Raw genomic sequence first — 7,730 nt, forward strand, 5'->3', positions numbered from 1 at the left:
ATTTGAAAGGTTCTAAATTCAATATCCAGCACAACTTCAAAATGAGAAAATTAATATTTAAAAATTAGAAATTATAAAACTGAATATCCCCAGCTATAATATTGTCTATTTCACCTTATTGATCTTTTTTAAACATTTAATTTTATATCAATTTTAAACTTTAATTTCTTTATTATTCATGTTTAATTTTTACTTAATTATTTAACTGTACTTGAACTTATATCTGGATATGGGGCCTTGTTGCTCTTATATCTGGAAAAATTGATGAAGCAAAAATATGAGCTGTATGATAAAATCAAATGGCTCCAGATGCAGCTAAACAGCCTAAAGTTTTCTTAGTGTGTCCCTGAAGAGAATCGACTCTCCAGCAGCCAGAGAGCTTGAGTTACAGAAAATCAAACTGAAGTCCTTATTATAAGGTTGGCTATATTAAAGCAAAAATTTAAGTCTCAGCCTCAGATGGTGTCAGCATTTAAAGTAAGGGCATTAATTGGCAAAAGAAATTGAGATCCTATAACTTGGAAAGGGTATATGTGGCAGGCCCCTGTTAAAGCTTGGAACTTTGAATCTTCAGATTCCCAAGGGTTTATGCCACCTGAGGAAGTAGTACCCTGAGCCCCACCCCTTGAAATAATGCCTTTTTTCACATGAGGAAATTAATTCCTCAGAGTCTGATAAACCAGCAGTGACTTTTTCTGAAGAAAATGCTGGAGAAGACAATACTGGTGTTCCTCAAGGCCCACTAATAGTTTCTTTCAGACCTATAATTAGACTCAAGGCAAAACAGATCTCTAGAGAGGAGGATCTGTGGGTCTAGGAATCAAGGAGTGAAAAAGGAAATAGTTCCACTTACTATCACTCCTGATGACCCTCTAGGAAAATTTTTGCTTTCTGTCCCCACAACTGTAGGTTTTTCTGGCCTAGAAATTTTGTTTGAAAGGGAGAAGTACTCCTACCAGTATCCACAACCAGCATTCCATTGAACTGGAAGATCAAACTCTCCCCTGGTCATTTTGGGCTTCTAATGTCCTTAAACCAACAGGCTAAGAAAGGAATAACTGTGTTAGGAGGTGTGACATACCCAGATTACCATGGGGAAATTGGATTGCCTCTCTACAATGAAGGTAAAAAGGATTATATCTGGAGTACAGGAGATCCCTTATGGCATCTCTTAGTACTACCATTTCCTATGATTAAAGTCAATGGCAGCCTAATCCAAGCAGGATTACAAAAGAGGCAGACCCATCAGGAATGAAGGTATGGGTCACTCCTTCAGGAAAAGAGCCAAGACATACTGAGATCCTTACAGAGAGTAGAGGAAATACAAAATGGGTAATAGAAGGAGGTAGTTATAAATACTATCTAAAGCCATGTAACCAGTTGCAGAATCAAGGATTGTAAAGTAATATGAATGCTTCCATTTTATTTTGTTAAAAACACATTTTTATACCTAGTTGTGTTTTCTTCCAATTTCTTTAACATCAATTGGTGTTTAAGTTGAGATACTAAAAGAATGTTCCCAGGAGACTTTGCCCCATTGTAGATTTACAAATGTATTTGTGATTGTACCGGGAATACTTATATCATGTTAGGCATATTCATGACCTTGTCATTGTTTCATGTGGACATTAGATATTATGTGTCCCAAGTTGACAAGTGGTGAATTGTAATGAATATTCCTTGTTGTCAACTTGACTGTATCTGGAATGAACTATAATCCAGAATTGGAAGGCTCACCCGTGATCCAGATCTTAAGGCTGGGAGATACAAGTTTCTGACCTGGATCTAGGCATAGAGATCTTGAGGCATAGTGGCTGTGAATCCCGGGAAAGCAAGGCAAGAAGATCTCTGAGATCAAGGTCATCTGGGACAAAACAAGTCCCTGATTCAGGCATGCTGGTAGATACCTTTAATCTGGGCCACAACTGTTGGAGACCTACATAAGGACATTGGAAGTAGGAAGAGTCACTCTTCTTCAACTGCTTGCCTTGTAGGACTTTGCAACTACTAAATCCTTGGACATCCATTCAAAGTTGACCATTGTTGGGGAGTTGGACTACAGACTATAAGTCATCTTAACAAATTCCCTTACTAGATAGAGACTACCAATAAGTTCTGTGACTCCAGAGAATCTTAACTAATATGTCCACCATACTAGACTGAGGTTATTCTAGAACTACAAGACTAGATCAATAACACAGATCAATAAAATTAATAAATGATGTAAATAAATAAAAGTGAGAATTCATACTATTATCTTTATTAATATAGAATAGTAATTTTGGGATGCTCCATCTTCAGGTCCTCTATCTGCAATTGCAAATATGCAGTCCACTCCCCAGGTCAGAGCTCTGCCTGCCTCCCAGGAGGCTTGCTGCCTTCCAATACAACAAGTCCCAGACAATAGCAACAACCAGGGAATACCAGGCCAGTCAAAACCAGAGGCAAATAAATGGCTAAAGCAAGCACAAGAAACCAATCAACAAATGCCAGTATAATATGGCATCACTAGAACACAGCTCTCTTATTACAGTAAGCCCTAGATATCATAGCATGCTTGAAGAGCAAGTTTATTACCTTAGATTTCATCTTATATGGATGCTAGTGGCCTTGAAAGAAGAAATAATAAGTAAATACCATAAATAAGTATGTGAATACAATCAAGCAGGTAGAGGCCTTCAGAGAAGAAACATAATATAAATAAAGGAAAATGCAATTAAACAGGTGACAGAAATGTATAAAACTATTCAAGAAATGAGAATTAAAATAGAAGCAATAAAGAAAACACAAATGGAGGCAACTCTGGAGACATACAAACTAGAAAAAAGAACAGGAATTACAGATGCATGCATCACGAACAGAATATAAAAGATAGAATCAAGAATTTCAGGCATAGAAGATACAATAAAATACTTTGATACAAAAGTCAAAGAAATGCCAAATCTAAAAAGGCTTCTAAGACAAAATGTACAAGAAATTTTGGATGCAGTGAAAAGACCAAACCAAATAATAATAGAAAGAATAATAGGAAAAGATTCCCATCTCAGTGGCCCACAAAAATATCTTCAACAAAATCATACAAAACCTTCCCAAAACTAAAGAAAGAGATCCCTATAAATATACAAGAAGCTTACATAATACAAAATAAATTGGATCAGAAAAGAAAATCATCTGACAAAATAGTAATCAAAACATTAAATGTACATGACAAAAGAGGATATTAAAAAGTTGCAAGTTGAAATGTCAAGTAATAAATATAAACCTATGACAATTATAATGGACTTCTCAACAGAGACTCTAGAACCCAGAAGATCATGGACAGATGTTTCAGAGTCCTGAAGAGACCACAGATGTTAGCCCAGACTACTATACCCAGCAAAATTTTCAATCATCATAGCTAGAGAAACAAGATATTGCACAACAAAACCAGATTTAAAAAGGATCTATCTATTAATTGAGCCCTACAGAGAATATTAGAAGGAAAACTGGAACACAATGAAGGAGGTTAACTATGCCTAAGAAAACACAAGAATTTAATCATCTTACAACAAAACAAAAAGGAGAGAGAGAGAGAGAAACACCACCAACAAATATGAAGAACTAGCAATCATTGGTCATTAATAACTCTCAACATCAATAAATTCAATTCACTAATAAATCAGAATAAAAAGTAAAAATAATAAAAAATAAAAGTACTTTTGGGAGATAATGAAAATTTATTTGTCTTTTTTTCCTTTTTGAGATTATAAATCAATTATGTCATTTTCCCCTTCTGTTTTCTCCCTCCAAATCTTCCTCTGCAAAGGCCATGCTTTCTTTCAAATTCATGGTATATTTTCCTTCATGTTGTTGTTATTTTTGATGATGATGATGATAAAGACATTGTTGCTGTTGATAGTGGTGGTGGTGGTGGTGGTGATTACGATAGTGGTGGTGGTGGTGGTGGTGGTGGTGGTGATTATGATAGTGGTGGTGGTGGTAGTGTGTGTATGTAGGCTCCTAAATACATAAATAAAAGCCCCCCCCCCAGTGTCTATAGTGTTTGTTGTATGTAGATGTTTTCATGGCTGATCATTGGCATAGGATTCCAACAGATGCATCTATAACACATCTCCTGTACCTCAAGCTCAGAGATCAAGAAAGAAAGAGGAGAAAAAGACTATAACTTCCAGAGGAACAGGGAGTTTATGTTGAGATTTTGTTTCTCAGAAATGGCAGAAGATACACCCATCAGTCACACCAACATAACTGACTAAACATGGCCTGAACCTGAATGAAACCAATTGACATGTTAATTTGGAATGAGAAAAGATCACAAAACCTCTCATCTATGCAAAGTACTACAAGGTACTGAGGAATGCTGAGTGAGAATAGGAGAAATAGGAGGAATAGTCTTTCCCAAAGAAAAGTATACCTACTGGTTAACCAATAAAAAGGACAAAGATTAACATGTCTACACATAAAAGTCCTAAGAAATTAAAAACATATAGAATATACCATGTAAACAAACACGCATAAACTAGTATGCACGTAAGAGCGAGGTGGTTCAAATTTTGTATTCATAAAAATAAATAGTAGTAGTAGTATATAAAAAACATGAGTACAGATATTTTGTGATAATATCAGTGAATGTCAAAAGTTCTTCAAAAGTAGTTCAATGTCGATAATCATAAAATGTTCTGAAAGCACCAGAAAGAAAAGGATCTTAACAGAAAAATACAAACTGATAGCCAAGATTATAATGAACTAGAAAAAAAAAATGGAAGCCTATTATCTAAACTCTAGACTGTCACTGATGTCTATTCTATTGACTTTTATTCAAAACTGGACTCTATGTCTTAAGTAGAGCAACAACAAAAGAAAAAAACAAATAATATAAATAAAGGAGGAAAAATATTCTTTATACAGCATAATATGTACTTAGGAGACTGTAAATAATCTGCCCATCCTATGTTTAGAACTAATAAATACATAAAACAAAGTAACAAGATATAAAATCATCATCCCTGAGCTATATAGTCTCAGATTCTTGGTCACCTAAGCAGTGTCATGTATCAGTTCAATCTAATGGAGTGGGATGTAAGTCAAATCATATGTTGAGTGATTACTCTCACAAGCAGTCTATCACTACTGCGTTAGTATAGTTTGTAGTCAAGACTCCAGTGTAGGAGAAATGGTTTGTGGTTGATTTGTGGCTTACATTTCTCCTTTTTGTAGCCTTCAGAGTAACTTTCTATATTAAAGGCACTAGAATATAGGGTTGAAGTCTCTAGGTAGGTACCAGCATGACTCAATGAGTTTAGGTTGTCTTCAGCAATGGAGCTTTGTTGTCAGTTTTTGAGGAACAACAAAGAATTTTGATAACAGCCTAGATTAATTAGAACCCCCCCCCCCATTGGACTCCGTGGGCCAACAACACAATTAGCTGTAGTCCAGTTCTGGTCCTAGGAGCTTCATTGTTAAAATGTGATGGCCATTTAGGGATTCATGTCTCCAATTTTTGATGGTTCTATTTGGATTACCTTCATTTATGTAAATACTTTAGGGCACTCCCACTACATGGAGTTTTTTTTTTTTTTTAACTATCTCTAAAATGGCCCTTTATTTTAGCTATCTTTCTTCATATTCCCTTGTTGGCCTGCACTGAGTGTTTAGAGGTTTAACTATTATTAGACTTTGATGAAGAATAGTTACTGAAGATCAGTAAAGTACCAGTTTTCCATACATATATGTAACATACTTTGATTATGTTTCACCCCTTAGCCACCTTATCTTACCCTCTGTTGAGAGCTGGCCTGATGAACTGATGCCTTCTCTGAGGCTCTGCTGTATGGAAAAGTTTATTTACTAAACCAGGAACATATTTAGAAAAGGCAATAAATACCTTGGACCAGGTATTTAGGAGTTTTTTTCTGAAACACACACACACACACACATAATGTATGTGTATGTGTATATATGTGTGTGTGTATATATATATATATATATATATATATATATATGTATGTATACACATACATATATATAGAGAGAGGGGGAGCGGGGGGGGAGGGAGAGGAAGTATTCAGAGAACCCACTGTGGGGGAGAAATGACTATTTGTCCCAAAGCTGCTGTGGGGTCAGTCTGTAGTGTTTTAGGATACTCTGTGTTGCCCCTGTGCAACATTGTTTTTTCACATCTTGGTAACTTCTTATCATTATATGATTAGTTCTTTTGACTTCATTCCATTTACCCCACAAACACAGGATATAAGATGTGCTTCAAACCAAGATTGCTTGGCATAATACGTGACTTTTACAAGACCTCCTGATCCTAAACATTTTTATCTTTTCTATCTTCTATCTGATTTATCTTTTTATCTTCTGGTATTCTTTCCCTATACTGTCATTGAAGAATGAAATCCCTCTTCTCATTTTCCTGATTTATGAAACAAAAACTTTATAAATTACAAGGATTCAATGAAATACAATGCTAATTCTTTGAAAAATTTAATAAGGTGGACAAACAACCAAGTTTAAAAAAAAAGACAAAGAAAGATAAAAAAGCATTTTAGGTGATAAATGAATGTATGAAAAGGGGAAGTAAGGTAGTTCCCTCAAAATGTATGCATATTATATTTAATATTCATGACACCCAGTGTTTGACAGTAGCCCTGCCCAATCCATTGGCATCACTGATAAAATGATGCAAAGAAAAATAAAATGATGCAGATGCCATCTGAAGCTCTAGGCCCTCTCTCAATCCTGTAACCAGAGGATTCTACTCATGGAGAATAAGAATAGTAAACAGTCTGATTCTAAGGTATCCTGAACCATCTTCCCTTCCCTTCCCTTCCCTTCCCTTCCCTTCCCTTCCCTTCCCTTCCCTTCCCTTCTAACACAGGATTCTAAGTCTCCTATTTTAATGGTGAGAAAGAAATCCATGAATAACCTGATTGCTCTAATTTTTTAAAGAGCTTTTTCAACTTATTTTTGTGTTGCAGAAAGATGAAGGGGACAACAAATTAGGGAAAATAGGAACGTGATTGGTGTGTGGTGAATAGAATAGAATCCCTGAAGGCCAGTAGAAGGAATAGAATTCCGCAACCTCAGGGGATAGGAGGTGGGGTGACCCTCTAAAATGTACCAGAGACATGGGAGGTGAGAGAATCTCAGGACTCAAAGGAAGGAACCTTACATGAAATGCAGGGAGAGGGAACTTGTAGAGTCCACCTCCAGTAGAAAATCAGGGCATCAAGTGGAGGGATTGTGTTGCCACCCCATAGTCAAAAAACACTGACCCAGAATTGCTCCTGACTAAAAGAACTGTAGGGACAAAAATGGAGGAGACTGAGGGAAAGGCAGTCCAATGACCAACCCAACTAGGGATCTATCTCAAGGGCAGTTTCCAGGGCCCGATGCGCTTATAGACAGGAGACTAGCATGGATGTAATCACTAAGGCCCAATAAGCAGTTGACTGAGACAGATGTAAATAGTTATACCCAAACAATGAACTGAAGTCAGGGATCCCCTTGGTTTAATTGGGAAATGCTGGAAGAAGCTGAGGAGGAGGTGACCACATAAGACAACCAGTATTCTCAACTGGCCTGGACCCCTGAGATCTCTCAGCAATTGAGCCACCATCCCATAATCAGCTTCCAAACACTGACACCATTGCATACACTAGCAAGATTTTGCTGAAAGGACCCAGATATAGCTGTCTCTTGTGAGACTATGCCGGGGCCTAGCA

The sequence above is a fragment of the Mus caroli genome, chromosome 6 (assembly GCF_900094665.2).
Source record: "Mus caroli chromosome 6, CAROLI_EIJ_v1.1, whole genome shotgun sequence".
Classification (NCBI taxonomy): Eukaryota; Metazoa; Chordata; class Mammalia; order Rodentia; family Muridae; genus Mus; species Mus caroli.